Source organism: Triticum dicoccoides, chromosome 6B (assembly GCF_002162155.2).
Source record: "Triticum dicoccoides isolate Atlit2015 ecotype Zavitan chromosome 6B, WEW_v2.0, whole genome shotgun sequence".
Taxonomy (NCBI): Eukaryota; Viridiplantae; Streptophyta; class Magnoliopsida; order Poales; family Poaceae; genus Triticum; species Triticum dicoccoides.
Genome location: NC_041391.1, coordinates 88,349,742 through 88,368,098, shown reverse-complemented (window position 1 = coordinate 88,368,098; position 18,357 = coordinate 88,349,742).

The window sequence follows — 18,357 nt, the reverse complement described above, 5'->3', positions numbered from 1 at the left end:
AAATCCCCATCCAGCTCAAGCACTATTTCTAGCTCATTGATACCATTCGAGGGCGGCTTAGAGGAACCACATAGTAAAGATGTGGATGGTTTTATTGATACTATTACTGTAGGGGAATCAAGGAAGGTTTTCGATGCAACAATAACTAGCATACATTTTCCTGTTTTACGCTACTTTGCCATATTTGCTAGTCGATGCTTAATTGGTCGCGGAAATTGTGAAAACCTTAGTGTTCCTGATATTATTATTTTGTTCCATGCTTTATTCCATGATAACTCTTTTAGTATGGGTGCCGTTATTGCTAAACGATTAAGCCTGAATCATACAAAGGGCCCCATCTTTGAAGGAATCTATGCTGCACGCCTTGCAAAACATTTCGAGATACCTATTAGGCATTATGAGAAAGAGGAGACACTGCTTCCCCCTACTTTTCTAGATTATAAGAGCATGGTAGCACATGATTTTATTGTTAACAATGATGATAATATGCTTCTATATAACCTGGGATTTAATAAGAAACACAATGAGGTTAATATCTTGCCTGCGCCTTCTTTGTTCGATTTAACTGCAGGCCATTACCTCGTCTTGCCGTCAACTGTGTACGTGCACCGAGGCCAGACATAAGCTCCAGATCCAGAACCGGAACCACCACTGGACCCTTATCTTCCATCATCCTATCAGTGGGATCCGGAGCAGATCGCCAGCCATTGGCAGTATGATGACACTCCTCAGTACACCGGGGAGAGTAGCCGCGATCCATGGGCATAGACCAACTTAGGCCAAAAGCCTAAGCTTTGGGGAGTACGTATTTCTCACTGACATTACATTCATGTTCACACACTTATTCTAGTTGTCGGTGCTTATACTTTTTCATTTTACTATCCATGCTAGTTAGTTTCTCTTTCTAGCTTTCTTCTTGTGTGTTTGATAAACCTTAAGAAAAACCAAAAAATTAGTTAGTTTAATTTCCATTCTTGTAGTAGTAATTAAAAGAAAATCCAAAAAGATTTCTCGTTCTTCTTTTGCTTGTTGGGAGCTTTCCCTTGTAAATAGTTTTATTTGTTTTCCTTTTGGGGTCGAGAGGAGAAGACCATAATGAAAATGCTTACTGGCTCTTATATGCATGATTGTTGATTTAACCAAGAGCCCATATTACTTTGTCTTCTCCCTTGAATTGAATGCTTGCAGATACCAGCGTATTCCAATGCACGTGCACTATTATTATACACACTGTTCGGTCGTGCAAGTGGAAGGCAATAATGACGATATATGATGGACTGATTGAGATGAGAGAAGCTGGTATGAACTCGACCTCTCTTGTTTTTGTAAATATGATGAGTTCATCGTTCCTGATTCAGCCTATTATGAATAAACATGTTTGCAATGACAATTAGAGATTATAGTTGCTTATGCCATGCTTAATTAGCTAAGAGCTTATAATGGTTTACCTTGTGTGCCAACATGCTATTAAAATGGTTGTGATGTGGTATGATAGGGTGGTATCCTCCTTTGAATGATTCGAGTGACTTGACTTGGCACATGTTCACGCATGTAGTTGAAACAAAATCAACATAGCCTTCATGATATTTATGTTCATGGTGGATTATATCCTACTCATGCTTGCACTCAGTGTTGAATAATTTTAATGCATGTTCATGACTGTTGTCACTCTCTCAGTTGGTCGCTTCCCAGTCTCTTGCTAGCCTTCACCTGTACTAAGCAGGAATACTGCTTGTGCATCCAAACTCCATAAACCCCAAAGTTATTCCATATGAGTCCACCATACCTTCCTATATGCGGTATTTAACTGTTGTTCCAAGTAAATTTGTATGTGCCAAACTCCAAAACTTCAAATGAAATTCTATTTTGTATGCTCGAGCAGCTCATGTATCAACTAGGGATGTATGTATCTTCCATGCTAGGTGGGTTATTCTCATGAGGAGTGGACTCCGCTCCTCATTCACGAGAAAATGGCTGGTAACCGGGATGCCCAGTCCCATGATAAAAAAGATCAAATCAAATCAAAATAATTAAACAAAACTCCCCCAGGATTGTTGCTAGTTGGAGGCACCCGTTGTTTCGGGCAAGCCATGGATTGATGCTTGTTGGCGGTGGGGGAGTATAAAGTTTACCATTCTATTTGGGAACCGCCTATAATGTGTGTAGCATGGAAGATATCAAGATCTCATAGTTGTTGCGTTGACAGTGAAAGTATATTGCCCAAAATGTTATTCATCTCTATTTCAAAATCAAGTTCTAGCACCTCTACAAATCCCTGCTTCCCTCTGCGAAGGGCCTATATATTTACTTTTATGTTGATCATCACCCTCTTATTAAAAAGCATCCTCTGGAGAGCACTGCTGTCATTTGCATGCATTACCATTAGTTTATATTGGGAATGACTTGATTGGATCTCTTTTACCATGAATTACAATGTTTAGTCAGTCCTTGATCTTTAAAGGTGCTCTGCATTTATATTTTGCAGTCTCAGAAAGGGCTAGCGAGATACCATCTTGTTATATCATATTATGATTGTTTTGAGAAACTGTTGTCATCCAAGTTTTATTATTATTTCTCACTAGTTGATTATATCATTGATATGAGTAAACATGAGACCTAGGTGTTATTGTGAATATGGTTAGTTCATAATCTTTGCTGAAAACTTGAATGCTGGCTTTACATATTTACAACAACAAGAGCAAATAGAGTTTGTAAAAGTTTTTCTTTATCACTTTCAGTTTATCAAATGAATTGCTTGAGGACAAGCAAAGGTTTAAGATTGGGGAGTTGATACGTCTCCGTCGTATCTACTTTTCCAAACACTTTTGCCCTTGTTTTGGACTCTAACTTGCATGATTTGAATGAAACTAACCCGGACTGATGCTGTTTTCAGCAGAACTACCATGGTGTTATTTTTGTGCAGAAACAAAAGTTCTGGAATGACCTGAAACTCCTTGGAGATTATTTTTGGAAAATATAAAAAATACTGGCAAAAGAACCAAGGCCAGGGGCCCACACACTGTCCACGAGGGTGGGGGGCGCGCCCCCTCCCCCTGGGCGCGCCTCCCTGCCTCGTGGCCCCCCTGGACATCCATCGACCTCAACTCGAACTCCATATATTTGCTTTCACAGAGAAAAAAAATCAGAGAGAAAGTTTCATCGCGTTTTACGATATGGAGCCGCCACCAAGTACTAATCTCTCTCGGAAGGGCTGATCTGGAGTCCGTTCGGGGCTCTGGAGAGGGGGGATTCATCACCATCGTCATCATCAACCATCCTCCATCACCAATTTCATGATGCTCACCGCCGTGCGTGAGTAATTCCATCATAGGCTTGCTGGATGGTGATGGGTTGGATGAGATTTACCATGTAATCAAGTTAGTTTTGTTAGGGTTTGATCCCTAGTATCCATTATGTTCTGAGATTGATGTTGATATGACTTTGCTATGCTTAATGCTTGTCACTAGGGCCCGAGTGCCATGATTTCAGATCTGAACCTAGTATTTTTTCATGAATATATGCGACTTCTTGATCCTATCTTGCATGTCTATAGTCACCTATTATGTGTTAAGATCCGACAACCCCAAAGTGACAATAATCGGGATACTTCTCGGTGATGACCGTAGTTTGAGGAGTTCATGTATTCACTATGTGTTAATGCTTTGGTCCGGTACTCTATTAAAAGGGGGCCTTAATATCCCTTAGTTTCCACTAGGACCCCGCTCCCACGGGAGGGTAGGACAAAAGATGTCATGCAAGTTCTTTTCCATAAGCACGTATGACTATATTCGGAATACATGCCTACATTACATTGCTGAATTGGAGCTAGTACAGTGTCACCCTATGTTATAACTATTACATGAGGAATCACATCCGACATAATTATCCATCACTGATCCAATGCCTACGAGCTTTTCACATATTGTTCTTTGCTTATTTACTTTATCGTTGCTACTGTTACAATTGCTACAAAACTGCTATCGGTACTTTTACCATTGTTACCATTACTATCATACTACTTTGCTACTAAATACTTTGTTGCGGATACTAAGTTATCCAGGTGTGGTTGAATTGACAACTCAACTGATAATACTTGAGAATACTATTTGGCTCCCCTTGTGTCGAATCAATAAATTTGGGTTGAATACTCTACCCTCGAAAACTGTTGCGATCCCCTATACTTGTGGGTTATCAACAATACGTGCCTTGTTGCCCCTGCTGTCACTAGGAAAGGACATCGCAAGATTGAACCCAAAGCTAAGCACTTCTCCCATTGCAAGAAAGATCAATCTAGTAGGCCAAACCAAACAGATAATTCGAAGAGACTTGCCAAGATAACCAATCACACATAAAAGAATTCAGAGGAGATTCAAATATTTCTCATAGATAAACTTGACCATATACCCACAATTCATAGGATCTTGACAAACACACCGCAAAAAGAGTTACATCGAATAGATCTCCAAGAAGATCGAGGAGAACTTTGTAGTGACATTCAAAGATAGAGAAGAAGCCATCTAGGTAATAACTATGGCCCCGAAGGTCTGTGGTAAACTACTCACAACTCATCGGAGTGGCCTTGGAGATGATGTAGAGGCCCTGCATGGTCCATTCCCCCTCCGGCGGAGCACCGACGAAGGCTCCAAGATGGGATCTCGCGGATACAGAAGGTTGCGGCGGTGGAAATAGTTTTTCGTGGTGCCCTTGGATGTTTTCGGGGTATGTGGATATATGTCGGGGAAGGCTGATCCACGAACACCTATGGGGACCGGCGGACCGGACCCCTTTCGGTTCAGCAGGGGGCGGAGATCGCACGAAGAGCAGATCGAGGCGAAGCACACGAGCGGTTTACCCAGCTTCAGAGCTCTCCGGAGAGATAATACTCCTACTGCTGCCTGTCTGAGTGTATTGAGTTCTTGCTCGGGAGCGCTGAGTGCTACAGTACACACCAGCTGCTAACGAGACCGAGCGTGAGTGTTTTTCTGCCCTCCAACCCCCTCCTCTACGTTGCGCATGGGCCTCTTTTTATATGCTAAAGGGGTCACCGACAGGTGGCAACGTAGACAAGGGTAAAAATGGAAAAGGAATTGCGGTTGGTACAACAACCTATACAGTGTGTCATACCTAACCCTGACGGCAGGGGACAAAAGCATTAAATGCCCGTCTACGTCGCCCAAATAGTGCAGAAAGGGACCGTCAGGGATGCCACCGCTTGCCACTATGGCAATCTTGTCAGCGCCGCTTGCCACCGCGCACCGCTGGCTGCACAGCCTCCTGCCACGCGCGCCTGGAAAGGCCCCAGGGCGACACGTTGGTGGATGTGCTGGAGCGTAGGTACAGAGTGGTAGCCTGCCGCGGCAAGTGCCTTGCCGCGGTCGTTGTCTTGTCGCGTCCGGAAGCTTGTCGCTCACCGGGCCTCGCCGGGACGCATGGCGCGTCGCGGCAAGTTCCTTGAGATGCCTTGGTTGGCCTTCCCAGCAAGCTCCTCTTGCCGGGACCTTGTCTCCTTGGCTTGAATACTTTGTTCTTGAATGGCTCCAAAGGAACCATGGAGGACCTTGGCGGTCACCCGGCAAGCCTTGCCACGGGGTGCTGCAACTGCCCATGCACAAGTTCGGGATACTAGGGTACCCCTACTCTAGTACACCGACAGGAGCCCCCGGGCCTAGGCCACACACGGTGCCGAGCGCTGTTGGGCCAGGCCCAAAACAGGGCACGGGCACGCGCGGCCTGGGTTACGCCGTATCTCACTCCGCATCCACCACGCCCTCCCCGAACGGCACGCATTGAATGAGGCGTCGTGGGAGAGATCGTGGGTGGTTTCTTTATTCAGAAAGACGGAACGCCCGCCCCCTCCCTCTTTATAAGCAGGGGAAACAGGGGCAGTTCGCCCATCTCGCCGGTTGCTACTCCGATCTCAGAAATCTCTGCCGCTCCCCCCTTCTTCCCAAAGCTGAAAGAGAGCAGCGGCTCCGCCCCCCATCGCCACCAGCATCACCAACGCCGTCGATCTCCCCCACCTCCTCCGCCATGGCTCCGAAAGCCGACAAGGGGAAGGTCGTGAAGTCGGCCAAGGCGCAGCGGCTCGCGGCGCTGCGGAAGGAGCGGGCAATCTCCCCCCCCCAGCTTGCTGCGAAGGAGCTGAGGGAGTACTACTACCACTTCTGGTCGACGGAGACGCGAGCGCATCCGCGTACGAAGGTACTCCCGGCTGCCGCTTCAGAACTGGCTCCAAATGGATATCCTTTCTTTGCGCTGTTCTTCTACTGCGGGCTCTGTCCGCCTTTCTCTGAATTTTTCTGCGATATCATGAACACCTACGGGTTCCGCCTTCTTGACTTCACCCCCAATGCTGTTCTGACCATGGCAGTTTTCGCACATCTCTGCGAAAACTTTGTCGGAGTCTATCCAAACGTAGCTCTTTTTCGCCACTTCTTTATGCCCCGAGTTGAGAGAGGGGAGCCTTTATCCGGCGGAATCGCCTGGATCTTGAGAGTTGTTAAGAAGGAAGCTTATCTGGAGGGAGAGCTCCGCAGCGAGTGGGAGGAATGGAGAGAAGACTGGTGCTGGCTTGTCGAGGAGAACCCGCAGCCATTTACCGCCCGGCGCCAAGCCCCAATAGCGCGCGGCAACGATTGGAGCAACGTGGCCCCGGAAGACGATAGGCTGAGGATTGCCGTCACCCGGATCCTACACCTCAGGCTTGCCGGGCTCACCGTAGGCGCCGTTGGCGCAGATTTTCTTCGCCGCCGCATCGCCCCGCTGTAGGAGAGGAGGAGACCTGCCTGGGAGTTCCAGAATGCGGCGGATATCATGAGGCTACACCCGGGCCTCAACTTCAACTTCACTGTCTTGGAACTGGACGCGATGATCCTGGAACTGTTCAAGCGCGATCCTCAACATCCCAAAGGGTTCATGTTGCCGAGGGGTGTCGTTCCGCTGTGCAACAACTCCTCACTCGACCGCATCCGTGCAATGATGCCGCTGTGCGATTCGCATGGAATCGTTCCAACTTGGCAAGAGCCTGCAGACGACATCGTGCAGGAGTTCTTTGACGGCTTGGTAGAAGTGGCGGTCCACTCCGATGAACAGAAGAGCCTCACCCGCGACACCACCGATGCGGAGATGCAGCGCATCACCACTAGGCTGGAAGAGGCGGCGGCAGCAGCTGCCGCGGGCGAGTTTGGATTCACCATGGAGGAGGCAGAGGCAGCAGAGGCGGCAAGCCTTGTCGAGCGAGAGGAGCTTGTCGGCGAAGAAGAGCTTGCCGGGCCTGAAGCTGAGTCGAGCGAGCCCGCCGAGGGCGCGAGCGACTCGTTGAAGATCGGCTCCTCCTCCTCCCCACCTTCAGCTAGCCCGCCGCAAGCGGAGCCCCTAGCTCCACCAAGAAGGCGCCTCCGTAAGGCCGGGGACGTAGCGGGGCGGCAGATGAGTCAACAGCCGCCGTGCCGTGCGACACGCTCTACCCCGGCAAGCACTGTTGCCGCGGGAGCGCCTCACGCTGCTGCGGCAACCGGAGCAGGGTCTTCCCGGTCCACCGCTACTGCTCCTGCCAAGCGGACAAGGGAACCTACTCCTCCGCCTCGTCGCACCGGAGGCGAGCCGGACTTCGATCTCTCCGCGCTCAGCTCCGACGAGGAAGAAGAAGAGTAAGATTCCTTGCTGTACTTGTAGTTCTTCAATTTTGTTGCTTTGTCTTGTATCTGATTTGCTTCACTCTGACCCCATTCCTTTTCAGGATGCTGGCCCAGAGAGCGGCGAAGAGAGCCAAGGTCCCGGTGATTGTCATCGAGGACGAACCCACCGCGACGATAGGGGGTATGTCCGAGACCATCTTGCCGGACCCGGCAACTATTCCCCAAAGCAGCCCCAGCGCAGCCCCCAGCGTAAGTATATGGTTTACTTCCTGCTGTTAGGCGCACATGGGTGCTCTTTCTTTGCTGATATCTGACTGTTGGTTTGTGTAGGAGCAGAGCAGCTTCACCAGGAGTGCCCGAAAGCCACTCCCGAAATGCCATCTGCTTCAAGTACACCGCCAAGAGAGGATTCCCCGGCAAGGGAGCGTTCTCCGGCAAGGGAGAATTCTCCGGCAAGGGACAGTTCTCCGGCAAGGGACAGCACAAGCGACCCTCCGATGGTTGAGACCACGACTGCAGGTCCTAGTACAGGTAATCCTCTTGCCTGAAAACTTCCCTTGGGTTCTTCTTCTTCTGGTTTTCTTTTTGGATATTTGCTTGATTTTTCTCCTTTTTCCGTTCGTCAGATCCATCTGCCACGGAGCCGATGGAAACCGAGGTCGCCGGTGAGGAGAACGCGCGCAACAATACCGACGACGCCGTTGCCACCGAAGGAGAAGCCGGCGCTGATGATCCCGCCGCCGGTTGAAGGAGAGATGTTGGATGGAGAAGTGCTTGCCTCCGCTGGGCTGACGCTGGTCGACGCGCCAAGCAGCAGCAGCGACGAGCCTGAGGAGGAGCAGCTGATACGGAAGCTGTTGTCACTCTACCGCGCCCGACAGGCCAAGCTGGTATCCCGAGAAGCGCTTGTCGCGAAGGCGGGAGTGGACATCGAGAAGCGCGCGGAGGAGCTCCGGGGTTTCAGGCAGGAAGTTCTCCGGTCCCTGGCAGAGGAGCGGGAGCAAGTCGCCGAGGAGCAAAAAGCCTTCCTCCTCAAGAAGGCTGAAGTTGAAGAGCAACAGCGGCTTGTTGCCGAGAAGCTATCTGCGCAGGAAGGCGAGTGGCGCAGCGCAAGGTCAACCTTGACAGCCACGAGGAGGAGCTTGCCACGCGCGAGCAAACATTTGGCGGGGCTCTCAAGGAAGCAAAGGATGCTGCCGCAGCTGCCGAGGCCACCAAGAAGGAGCTGGAGATGAAGATGGCGCAGCTGGAGGCCGATCTCATGGCGAGCGGCGCGGAGCTTGCTGCGCTCAAGCGTGAGCGTGAGAAGGACGCCGCCGCTCATGGCGAGCTGCAAGGTCGTCTCGCTGAGAGGAGCAAAGAGCTTAGCGCCGCCAAGGACTCCAACGCAGACCTTGAGTTGAAGCTGGTTACTTTGACTCAGACGCTGGACGGCGCCAGGGAGCGGGAGGTGGCCTTGTCGGAGAAGATCAAGGCCGACGAGGCGCTGCTGGCGAGTGCTACCACCGCCCAGAACTCTTTTAGGGAGAATGTGGAGCACTGGACGGAGGGTCTCGTGGATGCTGCCGAAGCCATCGACAGGGAGATGGCGCAGCTAGGGATGGAGGATCTCGCGTACTCCTCCGATGAGCACCTCCAACCCAGCGCTAAGCTCAGCTTGTTCTTCAAAGGCGTGGCGACAGCCCTCCAGCGACTCCGGGAGAAGATCCCAAAGCAGCTGGCCGACGAGTCGCGCAAGATATGCGCGGGGGCTCTTCAAAAGGTGCTGGTGAAGGTGGCCTTCTGCAACCCAGGCCTCAACCTCACCAACGTCCTCAGGACCTTGCCGCCGGATGCTGATCTGGAAGCGCTCAAGACCCTTGTCGCACCCATTGTGGACAAGGTGAGCGGGATCAAGAGGGTTGAGGGCGATCGCGTAGATTAGGCCGCCCGTTTTCTCTTTTTCTTGTCGCTGCTGGTCACGTTATGAGAACAATCTATTAGAGATGCGACAAGCTATCTTGTAATATGACTCTATTTTGGGTAGCGATTGCTATGTTATTTCCTTTACTTGATTCCTTCCTTTGTATGTTTTTTCCCCACGCTTTTAGGGAACTTGTCGGCGCAGGCACCTTAGCCGCGAGCGCTGAGTGCGAGACGTCAGCAGCTTGCTGGCGGTGCCGCTACCGACAATAAACCTTGTCGCAACTAGTCGGAGCTCACTTAGTTTGTTGAGCGGACTCCAAACAAAGTAAGGGCGCAACTAGCTACGAGTTGGTTCCTCCGCGCACAGGTTTTCCATACAAAGCACGATCGTTCGAGGAAGATAACTTAAAAATTAAAACTGATTGCTCAAACTTTGGCAACTTAGCTTTTCCGTCGTTTGCTTTCCGGTAAGGCGAAACTTCCTTGAACGACGCCTGGTCCACACCATTATCTTCTCCTTTCCCCCCGACAAACTTGTGGGCGAGGGAATCTTCCTTCCTTTGAGAAAGAGAAAGAAGAGAAAATAAAGATATGGAGCCTTACGGCTCATTATTGCTTACCGGGGGTAGGTGCTGCACAAAGTGTCAGATAATGCATGCAAAGAAAAGTAGAAAGCATGAAATTGACAAGATGTGCGGAGCACATGAGCTTTACTTATGCACGGGGTCTGCGCCCGGCTTTGTACAAAGGATTACATGCAACATCGGCAAGACTTGTACAAAAGGTGGTTGCCGGAACAGGTTCCGGCAACCGCGCCTTACGGGTAAAACTTACGAAGATGCTCAATGTTCCAGGAGTTGCTCACCGGATTGCCATCTTCGGTCTCAAGGCGGACAGCGCCAGGCCTAGTGACTCGTTTCACCCAGTAAGGGCCTTCCCACTTCGGCGTCAACTTGTTGGAATTCTTGGTGGACTGAACGCGCCGAAGAACAAGGTCGCCTTCCTCGAGACTTCTGGCATTAACTTTGCGGCTATGGTAGCGGCGCAAAGCTTGCTGGTATCGAGCAGCTCATACAGCAGCCTGAAGACGGTCCTCCTCAAGGAGCAGCGCATCATCTTGTCGCAACTGCTCTTGCTCAAGCTCATCATAAGCGAGCACTCGAGGTGACCCATATACGAGTTCCGTGGGGAGAACTGCCTCTGCTCCATAGACTAGAGCAAAAGGTGTCTGGGCAGTGGCTCGATTTGGCGTCGTCCTGACCGACCAAAGAACCACCGGTAGCTCCTCAATCCAGTTCTTTCCGCACTTGCGCAGCCTGTCGAAAGTCCTGGTCTTGAGCCCGCACAGCACTTCAGCATTCGCCCTCTCCGCTTGACCGTTACTTCTAAGATGAGCAACAGAAGCAAAGCAGACCTTGGCGCCAAGATCTTGGACGTACTGCATGAAGGTGCGGCTCGTGAATTGCGTGCCGTTGTCGGTGATGATCCTGTTAGGGATCCCGAAGCGACAAACAATCGACCTGAAGAACTTGACTGCTGACTGTGCTGTCACCTTCCTCACTGCTTCCACTTCTGGCCACTTTGTGAACTTGTCGATTGCAACGTACAAGTACTCAAAGCCCCCGACAGCTCGGGGAAAGGGGCCAAGGATGTCGAGCCCCGAGACCGAAAATGGCCAGGATAAAGGGATCGTCTGGAGAGCTTGAGCTGGCTGGTGTATCTGCTTGGAATGGAACTGGCACGCTTCACACTTGGTTACTTGTGCAGTTGCATCTTGGAGGGCTGTCGGCCAAAAGAAACCTTGCCGGAACGCTTTGCCGGCAAGTGCTCTTGCGCCAATGTGGTGACCATATATGCCTCCATGTATCTCTGCCAACAGCTTTTGTCCGTCTTCCCGGTGAATACACTTCAATTTCACGCCGTTGAGTCCTCTTCTGTACAGTGTGTTGTCAACAAACTGGTACATACTTGACTGCAAGGCTACTCTTTCCGCTTCTTCTTTCTCTTCGGGAAGTTCTCCTGTCTGAAGGAAATGGACAATCTGTTGTGCCCGTGCTGGAGCTTGCGGCTCGACAACAAGGACTAAAGGCACATCTGCTGCTACGGGAACATCCGCTTCTACGGCAAGAACCTGCGGCTCAGCCGGAGCTTGACGTTCCCCGACAAGCTTGCCGGGGCAAAACTTGTTGGGAGCATCTGCTTCAACGGAACAAACCCTAAGGCTTGCCGGAGTAGACTGCTCCTCAGCACCCTTGGTGTTGATCTTGGGGACCTTCTTGGCGGCGGCTTCGGGGAGCTCTGCCGGAAAATAGTCACCAGAAATCAACTTCCTCTTCTTGCTCTGTCCAGTTGATGGCGTTACAGATGGTTGAGTCAGTCTGAGCACAAAGATCCCTCATTCCACAGGTAACTTAAGTGCGGCGCACTTCGATAGGCCATCGGCAATGTCGTTCTGAGCTGTTGGAACATGTTCCATCTGTAGGCCGTCAAAGTGCTCTTCTAGCTTTCTCACTTCATCAACGTAAGCTTCCATCAACGGACTCTGATAATTCTTGTTCACTTGGCGGACGACAAGCTGTGAGTCACCCCTGACAATGAGCTTCTTGATCCCAAGCTCTGCTGCGATCTTGAGACCGGCAAGCAAACCTTCATACTCTGCGGTATTGTTCGTTGCTTGCTCCTTGGGAAAGTGCATCTGGACTACGTACTTGAGGTGCTCTCCGGTGGGTGCAACAAGTAGCACGCCCGCACCGGCGCCTTGCAGCGAGAAGGCACCATCAAAGTACATCAGCCACTCTTTCCTTGCTTCCTTGATGGGGATGCTCATTTCTGGAATTTCTTCATCTTGTGTTGGTGTCTATTCTGCTATGAACTCCGCCAATGCTCTGCTTTGGATAGTTGAAGTGCTCTCAAACTTGAGGTAAAATCTTGACAGTTCCAGTGCCCACTCGACAATCCTGCCTGTTGCTTCTGGATTCTGCAGTATCCTCTTCAGCGGAAAACGAGTGACGACTGTGATCTCATGTGCTTGGAAGTAATGGCGCAGCTTTCTCGAGGCCATGAGAAGGCCGAAAAGCAATTTCTGCACACCAGAGTACCTTAACCTAGCCCCCTGCAGAAGGGAACTGACAAAGTAAACTGGGCGCTGCACCATTCTTTTCTGCATCTTCTCACGCGCCTGCGCAGATCCATCTTTGTCGGGACCAGAGCTTGCCGATGAAGTCCCCTGCTTGTCGCTGGATGCATCTGCCGTGGTCGCTGGCTCATCGTTCGCCTCCCTCTCTGCTACTAACGCAGCACTAACCACTTGATTGGTTGCCGCTATATATAGCAGCAACTTCTCTTGTGACTTAGGTGCGACAAGTGTTGGAGTGGAGGACAGGTATCTCTTTAAGTCCTGCAGTGCAGCCTCTGCTTCCGGAGTCGATTTCATTGGACCTGCCTTTTTCAATATTTTGAAAAATGGCAGTGCGCCCTCAGCAGACCTAGAGATAAACCTGCTGAGAGCAGCTATGCAACCGGCAAGTCTTCGTACATCCTTGACGCGCTTTGGTGCTTCAATCTGCTCAATGGCCTTTATCTTATCGGGATTGGCCTCAATAACCCGCTGAGACACGAAGAACCCGAGAAGCTTGCCGGAGGGGACTCCGAACACACACTTCTCGGGGTTAAGCTTGAGGTTGATCTTGTGCAGATTTGCAAAGGTTTCGTCTAAATCTTGAATCAGAGTCGCCTTATCCTTGCTCTTGACCACTATGTCATCCATGTAGGCTTCCACATTTCTGTGCATTTGCGGCTCAAAAGCGTGATGGACTACCCTTGCAAATGTTGAACCAGCATTCTTTAAACCGAAAGGCATCCGTACGAAACAGTATGTGCCACATGGGGTGATGAATGCGGTCTTCTCCTCATCCTCTTCTGCCATGAAGATCTGATGGTATCCTGAGTACGCATCAAGAAATGAAAGCAAGTCACATCCGGCCGTGGAGTCAACAATCTGGTCGATGCGCGGCAAGGGAAATGGGTCTTTGGGACAACCTTTATTGACATCGGTAAAGTTGATACAAAGCCTCCATTTCCCGTTCGCCTTGCGCACGACTACAGGGTTGGCCAACCACTTAGGATGGAGCACTCCTCTGACAAGGCCTGCTGCTTCCAATTTCTTGATTTCTTCTGCGATGAATTCTTGGCGCTCCACTGCCTGCTTCCTAACTTTCTACTTGACGGGCCGCGCATGAGGACAGACGGCAAGATGGTGCTCGATTACTTTCCTGGGAACACCGGGGATGTCAGACGGTTGCCACGCAAATACGTCGACGTTCGCCCGCAGGAAAGCAACGAGCGTGCTTTCCTATTTAGGGTCGAGAGTGGCACTGATGGTGAAGGTACCACCAGTGCCATCCTCCTTGGTGGACACCTTCTTGGTCTCTGGCGGAGCTGCCATTGCCTTCTTACACTTGCCAGTGGAGCTTGATGGTGCGTCCTCGACGGTAGCACAGCACTCCGAAGAGGTGCGCTTGCCGGAGTGGGCATCAGAACTCTTGCCGGACTTGGTCTTCTTCTTCGCCCCGGGAGCTTCAACGGCAAGTGACTTGCGATCTGTTGCGGCTGCTGCTTCCCGGTAGACCTTGTCGGTGCAGATAAGAGCATCCTTCTTGTCGCCAGGGACAGAGATGACACTTATCGGGCCTGGCATCTTCAGTATGTTGTACGCGTATTGAGAGGCTGCCATGAATTTGGCGAGTGCTGGACGGCCGAGTATCCCATTGTAAGGCAATGGAAAATCAGCAACGTCAAAAGTGACCCTCTCAGTCCTGAAGTTCAACTCGCTGCCAAATGTCACCGGCAACATGATCTTTCCCTTCGGCATGCTCCTTCCCGGATTAATTCCTTGGAATGTGCCGGTCTCTTCGAGCTCGCCATCAGGGATCTGGAGTTTCTGGAGTATCGCGGAGGAGATCAGGTTCAAGCCGGCCCTGCCGTCAACTAGCATCTTAGTAACCTTGAGGTTGCGGATAGTTGGTGAAACCAACATCGGCAAGCACCCGACCGCAGTTATGCGATCAGGGTGGTCCTCAATATCAAAGATGATAGGCGTGCTGGACCATTTCAGAGGCTTGCGTGACTCGACGGGTGGTTTTGCCTCATTGACTTCCCGCACCCACTGCTTGAGCTGGCGGTGTGAAGTATGCAGAGAAGCACCGCCATCAACGCACAGGACCTTCGTGGCTTTCTGAAACTCCTGCTCATCGGTCTCGTCATCATCCATATCTTCATCGTCGTCGTCATCTTCATCCCTGTCGCGGCCACGGGGAGGTTTGTCTCCTTGCCGCTGCTTGGCCTTGCCGCGGCGTCCTCCTCGGCCGGGGCGTTTCTTGCCGGCTCCTCCAGCACCTTCCTGGGCCTTCTCCTTGTCGCGTCGCTCGTATTCAGCCTTTTGCTGCTCGACTAGCTGCTTGACCTTCTTGCAGCTCTGGAGTTCATGGCCCTTGGTGCGGTGGATCTTGCAGTACTGCTTGTTGGTGCCGTCCTGCTTGTCGGCGACCGCCACAGCCTGGTAGTTGGTGCCTGCGGCAATCTCCTTGCCGGAGCTACCAGCTTTAGCTTTCTTGGCGCCACCTCCGTTGCCGGACTGCTCAACGACTAGCACATCTTTGCCTTTCTTCTTCCTGTTGTTCCGCCGCCGGTTTTTCTTTGCCGAGGCGGCCTCCTCACTGTCAGATCCTCCTGCTTCTGTATTCTCTCCGGGGAGTTTCCTCCCTTCCTCAGCATGTGCACACTTGTCGGCCAGGGCATATAGCTCACTGACGTTTCTGATCTTGCACATCGCCATCTCCTCCCGCATCCTGCGATTTCGCACGTTCTGATGGAACGCGCTGATTACCGCGGCGGGGTGGACATCTGGAATGTTGTGCTGTACGCGGCTGAGTATCTGAATGTACTTGCGCAGGGGCTCTCCTTCCTTCTGGGCGAGCAGATGAAGGTCGCTTTCTTGGCCAGGAGGCTTGTGGCCGCCTGTAAAGGCGCCGACAAACTGATGGCATAGGTCTTCCCAGGAGGATATGGAGTTGTTCGCCAAGTGCATGAGCCAGGATCTGACATTGGGCTTGAGTACCAGTGGGAAGTAGTTGGCTAGGATCTTGTCGTCCCGCCCCCCGGCAGCTTGCACCGCGATGGTGTAGATGCTGAGGAACTCCGACGGATGCGACTTGCCGTCGTACTTCTCTGGTATGTCTGGCTTGAAATTCTTCGTGCTGGGCCACTGGACTTGCCGCAGCTCACGAGTGAACGCAGGGCAACCTACCGCGTACGGCAAGTCGCCTGGTTCCCCTGGCGCATGCATGTCGACAGAGGGCCCAGCGCGCTGGTCCGATTGACGCCGCGCTTCTCTTCGGCGCTCGATGCGAGTTCGAGCGTCTTCTTGCTGTCGTTCGTGAAGAACTTGGCGCTGATCGTGACGAGCTCGTGGATCTGATGATGCGGTGGAGTCGCTGTCGAGGTGGGTCTGGCGAGTCGGCGATCTTGGCCTTCGGGGTGGAGAGTGCATGGTGGTTGCACCCCCACCGGTTTCGTCGCCATCGGCTCGTGCCCGGCAGTCCTGCCGCGGCAGCGATGTACTCGGCTGCCGCGGAGTGTCTCCGTTGGCGAAGCCGATGAGACTCTGAATGGTGGCCCTCCATTCGTCGATCTTGTCTGCCGTTGGAGGGTAATCCAGGAGCAATTGAGCTCGCGCCAAATCTTCTGTTGGAGTGGTGGGCGGCAGTGGTGAACCGTGCGAGGAGCGGGATATGCTCGGACTTCTAACTATGTTAGAAGGAGCAGTATCCCGTCCAGGCAACCGTGCCTCGCTCGTGCCAGCATGTTGGCGTGCATGCTGGTCTTGAGCACCCCGAGATTCACCAGCTCGATCTTGGCCCAACAAACGTATGGATCTGCGAATGCCATGATGCTGTCGGTCCTGCGCCTCCTGAGATGGGCGCGGTGCATGTACAGACGCCGAGGTTTTCGCAGCCTTGTCCTTGGACCTGGCAGCACCGTGAGCTCCCTCGTCAATGTCCGTTCTTCCGCTGGCATCTACTCCACCACCCGTTTGCTCTGGTGGTGGTGGGATCGACGTGGACGGAACATCTGCCGCCGAAGCCTTCTTCTTCGGTGGCATGTCGATGAAGAAGATGAAGATCTAGCTCGTGTGAACGCCGGATCAGGTTCACACAACCTCGACGCCCCCTACCTGGCGCGCCAAAGATGTCGGGGAAGGCTGATCCACGAACACCTATGGGGACCAGCGGACCGGGCCCCTTTCGGTTCGGCGGGGGGCGGAGATCGCATAAAGAGCAGATCGAGGCGAAGCACACGAGCGGTTTACCCAGCATCGGAGCTCTCCGGAGAGACAATACTCCTACTGCTGCATGTCTGAGTGTATTGAGTTCTTGCTCGGGAGCGCTGAGTGCTACAGTACACACCAGCTGCTAACGAGACCGAGCGTGAGTGTTTTTCTGCCCTCCAACCCCCTCCTCTATGTTGCGCATGGGCCTCCTTTTATATGCTAAAGGGGTCACCGACAGGTGGCAACGTAGAGAAGGGTAAAAATGGAAAAGGAATTGCGGTTGGTACAACAACCTATACAGTGTATCATACCTAACCCTGACGGCAGGGGACAAAAGCATTAAATGCCCGTCTACGTCGCCCAAATAGTGCAGAAAGGGACCATCAGGGACGCCACCGCTTGCCACGATGGCAATCTTGTTAGTGCCGCTTGCCACCGTGCACCGCTGGCTGCACAGCTTCTTGCCACGCGCGCCTGGAAAGGCCCCAGGGCGACACGTTGGTGGATGTGCTGGAGCGTAGGTACAGAGTGGTAGCCTGCCGCGGCAAGTGCCTTGCCGCGGTCGTTGTCTTGTCGCGTCCGGAAGCTTGTCGCTCACCGGGCCTTGCCGGGACGCGTGGCGCGTCGCGGCAAGTTCCTTGAGATGCCTTGGTTGGCCTTCCCAGCAAGCTCCTCTTGTCGTGGCCTTGTCTCCTTGGCTTGAATACTTTGTTCTTGAATGGCTCCAAAGGAACCATGGAGGACGTTGGCGGTCACCCGGCAAGCCTTGCCACGGGGTGCTGCAACTGCCCGTGCACAAGTTCGGGATACTAGGGTACCCCTACTCTAGTACACCGACAATATATATAGGTGAAGGAGGTAGGTCAGGGGAGCCACGAGGGACCCACCAGGGTGGGGGGAGTGCCCACCCCCTTAGGGCGCGCCGGGCACCCTCGTGGCCGCCTCGGTTACTTCTTGACGTCCACACCAAGTCTCCTGGATTGTGTTTGTTTGAAAAAGATCGCTCCCGAAGGTTTCATTCCGTTTGGACTCCATTTGATATTCCTTTCCTTCGAAACACTGAAATAGGCAAAAAAAATTAGCAATTCGGGTTGGGCCTCCAGTTAGTAGGTTAGTCCCAAAAATGATATAAAAGTGTACAGTAAACCCCATAAACATCCAAATCGGGTAATATAATAGCATGGAACAATCAAAAATTATAGATACGTTGGAGACGTATCAAGCATCCCCAAGCTTAATTCCTGCTTGTCCTCGAGTAGGTAAATGATAAAAACATATTTTTTTTGATGTGGAATGCTACCTAGCATAATTCTCAATGTAATTTTCTTTATTGTGGCATGATTGTTCAGATTCAAATGATTCAAGATAAAAGCTTATAAAACATAAAAATAGTAATACTTGAAGCATACTAACAAATAATCATGTCTTATCAAAATAGCATAGCGAAAGAAAGCTTATCCCTACAAAATCATATAGTTAGGCCATGCT